Below are 13,141 nucleotides of genomic sequence, written 5' to 3' on the forward strand. Positions count from 1 at the left end.
ACTGGAATGCGTTACCTAGGGAGGTGGTAGAATCTCCTTCCTTAGAGGTTTTTAAGGTCAGGCTTGACAAAGCCCTGGCTGGGATGATTTAACTGGGAATTGGTCCTGCTTTGAGCAGGGGGTTGGACTAGATGACCTTCTGGGGTCCCTTCCAACCCTGATATTCTATGATTCTATGATTCTATGAGTGGGGCCCAAAACTGGACACAGTCCTCCAGATGAGGCCTCACCAATGTCAAATAGAGGGGAACAATCACGTCCCTCGATCTGCTGGCAATGCCCCTACATATACATCCCAAAATGCCATTGGCCTTCTTGGCAACAAGGGCACACTGTTGACCCATATCCAACTTCTCGTCCACTGTAACCCCTAGGTCCTTTTCTGCAGAACTGCTGCCGAGCCATTCGGTCCCTAGTCTGTAGCGGTGCATGGGATTCTTCTGTCCTAAGTGCAGGACTCTGCACTTGTCCTTGTTGAGCCTCATCAGATTTCTTTTGGCCCAATCCTCCAATTTGTCTAGGTCCCTCTGTATCCTATCCCTACACTCCAGCATATCTACCTCTCCTCCCAGTTTAGTGTCATCTGCAAACTTGCTGAGGGTGCAATCCACACCATCCTCCAGATCATGTATGAAGATATTGAACAAAACCGGCCCCAGGACCGACGCCGGGGCACTCCACTTGATACCGGCTGCCAATAAGACATGGAGCCATTGATCACTACCCGTTGAGCCCGACAATCTAGCCAGCTTTCTATCCACCTTATAGTCCATTCATCCAGCCCATACTTCTTTAACTTGCTGGCAAGAATACTGTGGGAGACCGTGTCAAAAGCTTTGCTAAAGTCAAGGAACAACACGTCCATTGCTTTCCTTTCATCCACAGAGCCAGTTATCTCGTCATAGAAGGCAATTAGATTAGTCAGGCATGACTTGCCCTTGGTGAATCCATGCTGACTGTTCCTGATCACTTTCCTCTCCTCTAAGTGCTTCAGAATTGATTCCTTGAGGATCTGCTCCATGATTTTTCCAGGGACTGAGGTGAGGCTGTGACTACTGAGGCACCCCTCAAAGACTGAAATAAACCGGCTTAGGTTCATGGAGAATTCCCCAGCCTGTGTTTTCAAAGCAGCCAAATCCAGAGGATTAAAGGGCACATGAGTATAAACCTGCATAGTCATGGCCGGACGCCTGTCCAATCCAGACCGGGCGACTTTAGTTTCGGTGATTAAGGGGTATAGGCCAACCATTGGGGACTTACAAGGTGTGGGTGTAGGGGCTGAAGCAGACACCGGTTCTGCCATTACAGTGGGGGTGGGGGTCTGGGGACTAACATTAGCTGCTACCGAACCAGTCGGAGTCAGATTACAGCGCTGTAAAATATCTGGTCGAGTACATAAAGTCAGAAACAAATGCGCATACCTATGTTCATTCCATTTCCTTGTTCTCTGACAGAACAGGAGTAACTGAAGGATCGTGTTGTAATTAATAGACCCTCCTGGTGGCCACCACTCCTGGTCCTCCAGTTGATATTGAGGCCAGTCAACTGTACAGAATCGTTTTAATTGGCTCTTAGTCATCAGATCTGCACCAAATACCTTCCAGTTTGCTAGAATGCATTCTAGGGGCGTGCACCGTGCCCTAACCCCCGAGCTCTGTCCCTGTCCCATACCTACAGGGTAACTCTGGGCGTCCCCAGGTTCCAACAGAGCATACAATCCGGATTTCAAAAGGTTCCTACCTTATCCAAGGGACCGGTTCCTCATCGTTGCCTGCAGCTGCTCCTCCCCTATGTCCAAGGGACCGGCTCCTCACCGTCGCCCACAGCTGCTTCTCCACTATATGAGTGTGTTGCACCGTTGTGCCCTCCGGGGTCGATCAAATCACATCTCCTCCGAGGCCCCCGATGAACTCACCGGTGCGCGCTGGGCGTCGGTTCTCGCCGCAATCCTCGACCTCCAGGAGGAGTCCGGGCAAGGCTAAATAGCAGCTTCGTCACCCACCCAGGGACACCAAAAGCTGTTGCTGGCACCCAGTGCCGAGAGGCAAAACAACAGCAGGGGTTCGTTACCTGGTGTGTGTCACCCAATAATCACAACGGGGTGGAGAAGCAGAAAAGTTTATTTGCAGCTGCAAACAAGGTACAGGGAGATTTGAATCTCAAATCCTGCACACAGAGCAGGAAGTTACACGGGCTTTTATACATCCTTTCTTCAGCATACTTATCCAATAGCAAGCTGCCCTAAGTATCCATGTAGCCAGCCAATCCAGTTACCAGCTAGTTCCCTTGTTCTCTGTATCATCTGTTAAAGCACACATAAAGCTGCTTTATTCAGCATTGTTCTTCCATATCTGCCCTGTTTGGCCTTGTTTAGTTTCAGGCAGTCTGACTCTGCAACATATTGTTGCAGATCCTCAGCATAACTACTGTGTGTGCCTCCAGGCGGGGGGGGCCAAGGACACTTGGGCCTAGTACGCAGAGCTGTTGCGAGTGCCTCCAGGGGGGGCGGGGGGCAAAGACACCTGGGCCTAGTGCAAGAGGGCTCCATCGACACTCGTGGTCTTCCATCCCCTCGAGTTACCTAGTGGCCATGCCCCAGTGTCCCCAACAATGTGGAACCATTGTCTGCCGTTGCCCTGACGGAGGGAGGGGCGAGTGACGACATGGCTTACAGGGTTGGCTTACAGGGAATTAAAATCAACAAAGGGGGTGGCTTTACATCAAGGAGAAACAGGAACAACTGTCACACAAAATGGCCCCCTCAAGGATTGAACTCAAAACCCTGGGTTTAGCAGGCCAATGCTCAACCCACTGAGCTATCCCTCTCCCTGCTATTCCAGGCAGGACTGAATCTCCATTAAACTTTTCAAGGTGCCCCTGACAGACCTCACTGAAACGATTGTCGGCCGTTGATTTCACGGAGGGAGAGGGGAGCAAAAGAATACAAAACAAATCTGGTCTATTTCTTGTTTTGATCCACTCCATCTATCTTTTACATTTTTGGCTGGCAGAAGACGGTGCAATAGGACTGCTAGCCATCCACATCTCCTGGCTGGTCGGCAGAAGACGGTGCAATAGGACTGCTAGCCATCCTCAGCTCCTGGCTGCTCGGCAGAAGACGGTGCAATAGGACTGCTAGCCATCCACATCTCCTGGCTGGTCGGCAGAAGATGGTGTAATAGGGCTGCCGGCAGGACTGAAGAGAATGACCTGCTCGAGTCACTCCTATTTCAGTCCCTGTGGCCATGTCTGCCCAGGAGCTCCTGACCGACCTTACTGAGGTGGCCAAGAGCTCCTAGGACATAAGGACAATGATTATCAGGCCTATGCACCGTCTGCTGCCACAAGGCAATGAGCTGCAGCTGTGTAGCAATGCAGTCCCACGTCTGCCAGCACCCAGGAGACGTAGGGTGACAGTGCGCTGAGCGGGCTCCATGCTTGCCGTGGTATGGTGTCTGCACAGGTAACTCAGGAAAAAAGGCGCGAAATGATTGTCTGCCGTTGCTTTCACGGAGGGAGGGAGGGAAGTGGGGGGGCTGATGACATGTGCCCAGAACCACCTGCGACAATGTTTTTTGCCCCATCAGGCACTGGGATCTCAACCCAGAATTCCAGTGGGCGGCGGAGACTGCGGGAACTGTGGGATGGCTTCCCACAGTGCAACGCTCCGGAAGTCGACGCGAACCTTGGTACTGTGGAAGCGCTCCGCCCAGTTAATGCACTTAATGCACTTAGAGCATTTTGTGTGGGGACACACACACTCGACTATATAAAAACGATTTCTAAAAACCAACTTCTATAAATTCGACCTAATTTCATAGTGTAGACATACCCTTAGCCAGCCAGTAAAACAGAGGTTTATTAGACAACAGGAACATGGTCTAAAACAGAGCTTGTGGGTGCAGAGAACCAGACCCCTCAGCCTGGTCCATTTTGGGGGGCAGTGAGCCAGACAACCACGTCTGCCCTTCACTCCATGTCCCCCGCCAGCCCCAAACTGAAACTCTCTCCAGCCCCTCCTCCTCTGGGCTTTGTCCCTGTGGAAGTATAACATTGTATAAGTATAACATTGTATAAGGGGACATGCTGGATACATTGTATATGAGAGGGCATGCCAAAACATGTTACAAAGTATCTGAGGGAGCACACGTAGAGACAGTTAGCTTTTGAATGGAGAAGCAATTAAGATACAGCCAGCACGTCTAAGAAGCAGGCATCAGAATGGAAGGTGTGAAGGGCAATTAGTTAAGTTAACTGGAAGCTGTTAAAGGAGATTGTTAAGGGTGGCAGGTAATTGAAGATACATGACTGGTCTCAGGGGTCTCGAAGGGTGGTGACTAAAATCTTTTTCTTCTTTTGTCTGTAACTTCTCTGTAACTTGTTCTCCAAAAAACTGTATAAATTAAAAGACACAAGCCCCACTCAGGGGGCTCACTTCTAAATGTATTAGCAGAGCAGCTTTGCTAATAAAACAGAGTGGTCTGATAAATTGTGAGTCTGAGTCAAACTTTGACAATTTGGAGGTCCCACCGAGATGGCAAGCGGCTTCACTGAGGCTGTGTGATCCCTGACTGCCTTGCAGGACGATCGTGGCAGCCGGCGCCTGGGCGCTTAGTCCAAGCGATCCTCCACAAGACAGAAAGGTACACAGCAGCAGCGCAGTCTACGCCATTGAACTTGTTGGTTCCCACTCTGTTCGGGCAGGGGTCTTTGGATCCAGCTTCTGGAATCAGAAGTCTCAGGTAATTATTATTTTTGTGCTTTAACCGGTTTGAGGACTGTCTTGTCTTTGTGTCTATCCGTCTTCCCCGTGGTTTGTGTGTGAATCTGGGAGCCATCTCTGTCCGGAGACTGGCTGACCAAGGGGTCCCCGTCCCCACGGTCTGAATAAGTGGAATCTGCACAGCTGCAGCCGCACCACGCCTTGGGTATAACCCCGGTGTGAAAGCAAGGGCAGTTGAGGCAGTAGCCTGTGGGCTCCTTTCTGTATGTGGCACCGGGCACCGCTCTGCTGAGCCCGAATTTCCTTCTTGTGTGAGTGCTGTGTGAAGTCCTCCTGGATGGGTAATCAGAAGTCTAAGGTAGAACAGTTCCCTAAGGGAACTCCAGCTTATTTTATGTATTTTAGGAGGGGTCCGGACTCTTGTAGGTTTCTTGAAAAATGGTCCAAATTAGCTCTAGAGAACCCCAAATTACAGTGGCCACTGTTAGGTTCTTGGGACAAGGATCAAGTGGACGCTTTAAAAAGCAAACTCGTCCTCCCAAAAACCAAATTGGAGAGAGGAGAAGTAGACTGCTTCATGCAGTGGTGGGAAGAGGCAAATCGTAGATGGACTGAGTCAAAACTCACCTCTCTTAAAAATTCTATCAAAAAACTAACAGTTCAATTGGATGCAGTCTCTCCCACCACTAGTCCGAGCGCTCCCCTTTGCCCAGTCCTGTGCAATGATCCGGATCGAACCCAACCCCCACCATACTCCTGCGCAAATAAGAAATCAGAAAAGGAAAAATCTTCAGTGACTACAGATAATGAAAATGAAGAAGATACCCTCATTGGCCTCACAGCTCTGCAAAATATTATGAAGAAGAAATCCAAAGCAGACTGCAAAGATTCTCTTGACTGGAGCTTCTCTTTCTACAATCCACACCACTGACTTGCTTGAGGTTCCCCAATCTGGAAAATCTTTGTCTGCTGTTGGCATTACAGGGATCCCTACCTCTTTTCCCCTCTCAAAACCTTTGTCTGTTCAGGTCGGTCCCCTCTCTGAGGAGCATGCATTCCTCCTCTCTGATTCCACCCCTGCAAACCTTCTGGGACGGGACTTGCTATGCAAACTTGGCTGTTCTATTTACTGCTCCCCAGATGGTGTCTATCTGCAAATCCCTCAGTCTTCCTTATGTGATTCTGTAGCCTCCCTGCTGTCTGAAACTTCCCTCTCCACTCCGGTCCCTTGCTGTCCCTTAACTCCGTCCCTAGGGCGTCTAATCTCTCAGGTTCCTTCCTCCCTATGGCCATCTCACCCATCTGAAGCGGGCCGATTAAATACTGACCCAGTTCGGATTACTGTAGACAATTCCAAACCTGTAGACAATTCCTATCCTTTGAATCCTGAGGCAGAAGCTGGGATTGCTCCAGTTATATCTGCATTAAAAGAACAAGGAATTATTGTCCCTTGTTCCAGCCCCTGTAACACCCCTATCCTCCCAGTTCAAAAGGCTGATGGCAAATCGTGGCGATTTGTTCAAGACCTTTGAGCTATTAACCGTATTGTCAGACCTTCTTTTCCAGTGGTTCCTAACCCTGCTACAATACCAGCGTCTATTCCTCCAAATGCAACCCACTTCACTGTTGTAGATTTGTGCTCCGCTTTCTTCTCTGTCCCAGTTCACTCTGACTCCCAGTATCTCTTTGTCTTCTCCTACAAGGGTCAGCAATATACATGGACTACCCTTCCCCAGGGGTATACAGAGAGTCCATCCTATTTTTCTCAAGCCCTAGCCAGGGATCTCGCTGATCTGGTTTTCCCGTCAGGATCCACACTGATCCAATATGTGGACAATTTACTCCTGTGCTCCCCCTCTCTGTCTGCCTCAGAAACTGATTCACTAACACTTCTCACAGCTTTAGTGAACAAGGGTCATAAGGCTTCTTGCACAAAATTGCAGCTCTGCCAAACCTCTGTCACATACCTAGGCTTCCTTCTCTCCGAGGGCTCCCGTACACTCTATCCAGCCCGGGTACAAGCCATCCTTAGCTTTCCCCAGCCTTGCTCTCCACACCAGGTCAGAAAATTCTTAGGCATGACAGGGTTCTGTAGGCAATGGATTCCCCAATATGCTTCTCTGGCTAAACCACTCCAAGAACTCACTCGATCCTCTGTACCTAACCCCATGCCATGGCCACTTGAAGCAAATGCTGCTTTCATCTCCCTTAAGCAGAATTTAGCCTCTGCCCCGCCTTAGGGTTACCTAACTATGACAAGCCTTTTACCCTTTTCTGTCATGAACAATCTGCTTGTGCCCTCGGGGTTCTTACTCAGGAGCACCGTGACAGAAATCGCCTGGTGGCTTATTTTTCTGCAACCTTGGACCCTGTAGCCCAGGGTTTACCCCCTTGCCTATGCGCTGTAGCTGCTGCAGAGCGCCTGGTCGAGATGTCTGAGTCCCTTGTCCTCCGCTCTCCTCTCACTCTCATGGTTCCCCATTCTGTGGAAACTCTCCTTCTGCAACGCAACACGGCTCACCTCTCCTCTGCTGCCCTCACTAGGTATGAACTTTTGCTGCTTTCAGCCTCACATATGATTGTTAAGCGCTGCTCCCGGTTAAACCCTGCTACCCTCCTTCCTTTACCTAGTGATGGTGAACCCCATGACTGCCTTGCAACTGTCTCCGCTATCACTCTCCCGCGCCCCGACCTTTCAGATGTACCTCTCCCTAACTCTGACCTGGTATTATTCACTGATGGGTCCTGTTATAGAAATGACCAAGGCCACCTTCTTGCAGGGTACGCTGTGGTCTCTCTCTCTGAGACCATAGAAGCTGCGCCCTTACCCTCTGTGACCTCTGCCCAGGTGGCTGAACTGATTGCTCTAACCTGTGCCTGCTTTCTAGCCGAGGGGCTCTCTGCCACTATTTTTTCATAGATTCATAGATATTTAGGTCAGAAGGGACCATTATGATCATCTAGTCTGACCTCCTGCACAACGCAGGCCACAGACTTTCACGCACCACTCCTACAAAAAAAAAAAAAAATCTCACACCTATATCTGTGCTATTGAAGTCCTCAAATCGTAGTTTAAAGACTTCAAGGAGCAGAGAATCCTCCAGCAAGTGACCCGTGCCCCATGCTACAGAGGAAGGTGAAAAACCTCCAGGGCCTTCCAATCTGCCCTGGAGGAAAATTCCTTCCCGACCCCAAATATGGCGATCAGCTAAACCCTGAGCATATGGGCAAGATTCATCAGCCAGATACTACAGAAAATTCTTTTCTGGGTAACTCAGATCTTACCCCATCTAATAACCCATCACAGGCCATTGGGCCTATTTACCATGAATATTTAATTACCAAAACCATGTTATCCTATCATACCATCTCCTCCATAAACTTATTGAGTTTAATCTTAAAGCCAGATAGATCTTTTTAAATCTTAAATCTTTTTACTAATTCTCGGTATGCCTTTGGGGTTGTGCATGACTTTGGCACCCTCTGGCAGGCTCGAGGTTTTCTTACCTCTACTGGTACCCCTATCAAGAATGGCCCCTACATTGCCGCCCTCCTGTATGCAGTTTTACTACCGTCTGCCTTGGCAATTGTTAAGTGTATTGGCCACTCAGCAGCAGACACCGAGGTGGCAAAAGGTAATGCACTTGCTGATGCTGCTGTAAAACATGCCACCACTATAAAACCTTCACCAGAAGCGTTTCTTGGTCCCCTCTCTGTCTCTGTAACGCCACCATCCCTGTCTCATCTCGCTCAGCTCCAGGATTCTGCCCCAGAAACAGAGAAAGACTCCTGGAGTGCTTTGGGTTGCTCTTTGCATTCTGATTCCCTTTGGCAATCGCCCACCGGTACCTTTGTAGCCCCCCTCTCACTCTACCCGTCTCTAGCCGTCCTGCTACATGGTGTTTCGCATGTCGGCAAGGAGGGGATGGTCTCTGCTATGAGTAAGGTGGGGTGGTGGGCTCCCCATTTCAGCTCCTTTGCAACCCGCCCCTGTGCCGCTTGTGTTACTTGTCAAAGCCACAATGTCGGCAAATCTGTAAAAGTAACACAAGGGTTCCGGGGTTTGCCTCAAGCACCTTTCCTACACTGGCAACTTGATTTTGTACAAATGCCAAAGTGTCAGAAATATGAATTCATTTTAGTTATAATATGTCTGTTTTCGGGTTGGATTGAAGCCTTTCCCTGTCGCAAAGCTGATTCATTGTCCGTTGCAAAATGTCTGTTAAACCACATTATCCCGACCAAGGGAATTCCTGCCACTTTGTCTAGTGACCGGGGAACACATTTTACTGGAAAAATTGTTCAACATCTAAACCAGGTATTACATGTCACCCCCCTGTTGCACTGCCCTTACCATCCACAGAGTGCAGGGGCAGTTGAAAGGCGAAATGGTGAGCTTAAAAATAAGCTGGCAAAAATCTGTAGTTCCACAGGGTTAAACTGGCCAGCTGCTTTACCACTGGCCCTTATGGAAATTCGGTCATCCCCGTCCCAGAGACACAAATTGAGTCCATTTGAAATTGTCATGGGACGCCCTATGCGAACAATGGCTACTATTAGCCCAGCCCCAGACCTAAACCTAACTCACAGCACGCTCCTCCAGTACTGCAAAGGGTTAATGCAAGCTGTGAGCTCCTTCCGTTCGCGCAGCTTGGCCGAGGGAACCCACCTCTGCTGCCTGTCACACCCCTGAGCCTGGTGACTGGGTCTACCTGCGGCCTTGGAACCCCGGTGGAAGGGTCCGTACCGGGTACTGCTCACCACCCAGACAGCAGCGAAATTATCCGGCATCGCTGCATGGATCCACGCCCCACAGTGTAAGCCAGCGCCACCTCAAGGGGACCCAGCACCTCTGCAAGACCACGCCGAACCAGCTTCAACCCCAGAAGACAAAGAGGAACCGCCTGCAATACCTTACAATCTGCGCTCTCGTAAGGGTTGCCAGAAGCAGAGGGTAAGCAGACAGCAGGACCCAACAAACAGGAAGCCGTAGTGAGCCTAGCGTCTGCTGCCTGGTGGACGTAAAACCGTGACTGCGGATCCCTCGAAAGGGGCTGTCGGAACCAGAAAGGGTCCTGCTTCCAACATGTGTCCTTTGAGAAGCTTAATCCTCAGCTCCTGTGTCCTGAGGGTCTGGGGAATCCAGAGTGACAGTGACAATTCTTTCATCCAACAACAGGTGCAGATAGCCCAGATCCTGAATATTTCTAATGGCTGGGTCTGCAGCCACATCCCAGCTCGCTCACAAGCTAGTATCCCCACCATGGCAATCCCTTTGAATTCCTCAGAGCCTGCTGGAGAACCCTATCCACTTAAAAGGACATGGAAGGAAAATGACACTTGGGGGCTGGGAAAAACATATGTTCCTAAACTTATAAGTGTGGTGAAAGGAAAGGGCCACTGGTGCTGGGTGTGTAATGGGACAGGGCTGAATCTAGGGAGGAGCAGCTGTCTCCAATACATCGTGTCCCATGGTGTATGGGACTATTCAAACAAGGTTGGAGAATGGCGAACCGGGTATGGAAAGATAAACTTCCTCTCAACCTGCGATCAAACCAAAGATTCAATCTCTTGCTCTCCCTACAGCCTCCCTGAGAAAAACAGCACCATCTACAAATGTCATGTGAATGCTACCTCTTCTCCCAGTGAAAATCATCCTGTGCCCTTTGGGGGATACTATTCCTCCTTCGTAAATTCTTACATGTCAAAGGGTTGCAGTCAACCCTTCCCAGCTTTAATGGGACATCATTGGGTTTGTGGGGAAAATGTTTACACGGTGTTACCAGGAAATTGGTCAGGTATCTGTTATCCTGATCAGCTTTTCCCACAATTCCGGGTGCTTCAATCCCTCCCACGAAATCGCCTCCGTAATTTCAGGCGAAAAAGGAGGGACTTGCCAGATGCTAAATGGTATGTGGATAACATAAGCCCCCTAACTTGGGAAGAAGCTGTTGGCATTTCTTTAGTCCCAGTAGGGGGGTAATCCACCATGCAAAAAGGCTTTTAAGGTTACAAGCGGTGGTTGAGATCATGGCCAATGAAACAGGAGAGAGCTTAAAAGCTCTAGCCAAAGAAGCAGGAACGGTCCGACAAGTGGCCCTCCAAAACCGTCAGGCATTAGATATAATACTGGCAGCCAAAGGAGGGACCTGTGCTCTAATTGGAACAGAAAGCTGTGTATACATACCTGATAATACTAATGAGGTAATAAATCGTGCTAGCGATCTGGAGCAAATTGCATACCTTCCCCACGAAGAACCAAGTTCCTTGTGGAAATGGATAAGTAACTTATTCAATTTCTCTAGTCTGGGAAACTGGTTGTTTCAAGGAATCCTGACTATCCTATTTGGAATTCTAATAATCTTTGTGTGTTTTCAATTGATTTCTTGTTGTATCCAAAACTGCACAAGACACACCATCCATCAGGTTACCCCTAACCAGAGTGCTAATCTAATGTTGTTAAATGTCACCAGTGAAAGTAATGAAAAGAACGATTGATGTATGGAATCCAGTAAGTTATTGGTCATGGGCGTAGCCTTGACCAAAAGGCGGGATTGTGGAAGTATAACATTGTATAAGGGGACACACACGTAGGGACAGTTAGCTTTTGAATGGAGAAGCAATTAAGATACAGCCAGCACGTCTAAGAAGCAGGTATCAGAATGGAAGGTGTAAAGGGCAATTAGTTAAGTTAACTGGAAGCTGTTAAAGGAGATTGTTAAGGGTGGTAGGTAATTGAAGATACATGACTGGTCTCAGGGATCTTGAAGGGTGGTGACTAAAATCTTTTTCTTCTTTTGTCTGTAACTTCTCTGTAACTTGTTCTCCAAAAAACTGTATAAATTAAAAGACACAAGCCCCACTCAGGGGGCTCACTTCTAAATGTATTAGCAGAGCAGCTTTGCCAATAAAACAGAGTGGTCTGATAAATTGTGAGTCTGAGTCAAACTTTGACATCCCTTTCCTGGGCCAGGAGGGCACCTGATTCCTTTGTTCTCCAACCCTTTAGCTCTCACCTTGCAGGGGGGAAGGGCCCAGGCCATCACTTGCCAGGAGACAGAGTGTTGGCCATTTATGTACACTGGCCCTTTGCTCTGCAACAATTACACCCCCTTATCCCACCACCGAGAGACTGAAGAAATGCATAGGGGAAACTGAGGCTCCCCTACAGTATTCAGAGGAAACATTAAGAACAGTCACACTTCGTCACAGGGACACAGGCCAGGGGGCAGAAAGATGGGGACAGGGACATGAGGGGACATGGGATGGTGGGACATGTAGGGGGGAGCGGATACAGGCCAGGAGGCTGAGGATCCCAATGCGTGAATGTCAGGGGTGGGGAGTGAAGGGTAAACAAGCTGGGGAGCCAGAGCTTGGGCATCCGCCGGGCATGGGGGAGGGGAGATTCTCCTGAGCTCTGTCCCTGTTAACTTGCCTCCTCCCCTTTCTGGGGGGCTGGTTGGCTCCCCCCGACCCCCCATGTCCCTTTTGCAGCATCCTGAGGTGAGCTCTGCTCTGGGCCCTGAGATGCGCAGACCCACTGCCCCGGGTATGGGATCGGGAAGGTACACGGGACCTTTCACCTCTAGGGGGCTGGCTCAAATCTGCATCCTTTTCTCTTAGCACTAGACCCCACCCCCCCCAACCAGAGCCAGGAGAGAACCCAGGAGTCCTGGCTCCCAGCCACCCCCACCCCCCAATCACTAGACCCCATTCCCCTCCCAGAGCCGGGATATAGAACAGGCTAGGTGCCGGGCATCAGGTTTTCACAGAATTTCACTGGCAGTAGCAGAGACAGGAAGCGAGCGCCGGCTCTGGCCAGACTTCCCCTTTCCCGGATTTATCCACTGCTCCTTTATCAACTCAGGATCTACATTTACCCCTCCCTCCCCTGCTCATGGGGACCAGAAACCACAACCCCCACCCACCTCAAACCCCCCGTCATGTCTCTGTGCCACATCACTCAGCTAAGAACGGCGTGTGCAGCGATGGTACCTGAGAAGGAGGTTGGCCAGGTCCCTCCACCCTCATGCTCCAGGGCTGGGGCTGGGCCCAGCTGGGTCAGGAAGGAATCTCTGTCCCGCTCCTTGGGAGAGGGTTTCTTTGTGGGGGGCACTGTGTGTGGGGGGGTAGAAGCCCTCCTCTGCTCTGAGCTGCTGCTCGAGGGTGGCTAGACGGGCCTGTTGGAAAAGCTCAGGGAAGCCTGGACACCTCATGACACCTCCTGAGATTTCCCTGTTCCCAGCCGGTACCCAGATTAGGCAACTCCCATGAGGGGCTGGGGGGTGATGGGGCTGGGGGGTGGCATGAGACCAGGCAGCTGCAGGAGGGGATGTGGTTTGCTGGGCGTTGCAGGGAGATGGCTTTGCTCTGACTGCTGTAGATTTGGGCTGGAGATTGCAGAGAAACCAGCTGATG

Source organism: Lepidochelys olivacea (genome assembly GCF_965140295.1).
Source record: "Lepidochelys olivacea isolate rLepOli2 genome assembly, chromosome: 23".
In the NCBI taxonomy this organism is placed as follows: domain Eukaryota; kingdom Metazoa; phylum Chordata; order Testudines; family Cheloniidae; genus Lepidochelys; species Lepidochelys olivacea.